Genomic DNA, 309 nt, shown 5'->3' with positions numbered 1-309 from the left:
AAGGTGATGACTTAAGTGACTCATTCGCTTTTGATCATTTTTTTGGATACCGGTTTTGTTTTTTGTTATTGGAATATACTGGTTCTGCTCGGTTACGAAACCTCATTCAATTGATAAACCAAGGTAGTAGATGGTGAGAATAGTAAGTTCATTTCGATATGTATCAACCAACATAAACATGTCTTCACTGGTTCTCCTCAATTAGCCTCTCTACGAGCGGAAATAAATTGATCATTGGGCCGAGAGAACTTTTGGGGAGTACGACCTCGACCAACGAGGCCTAACAGACTGCGCGAATTGAAAGTCACA

Source organism: Plasmopara halstedii (assembly GCF_900000015.1).
Source record: "Plasmopara halstedii genome assembly, contig: Scaffold_614, whole genome shotgun sequence".
In the NCBI taxonomy this organism is placed as follows: domain Eukaryota; phylum Oomycota; class Peronosporomycetes; order Peronosporales; family Peronosporaceae; genus Plasmopara; species Plasmopara halstedii.
This window is presented reverse-complemented; position numbering follows the sequence as displayed.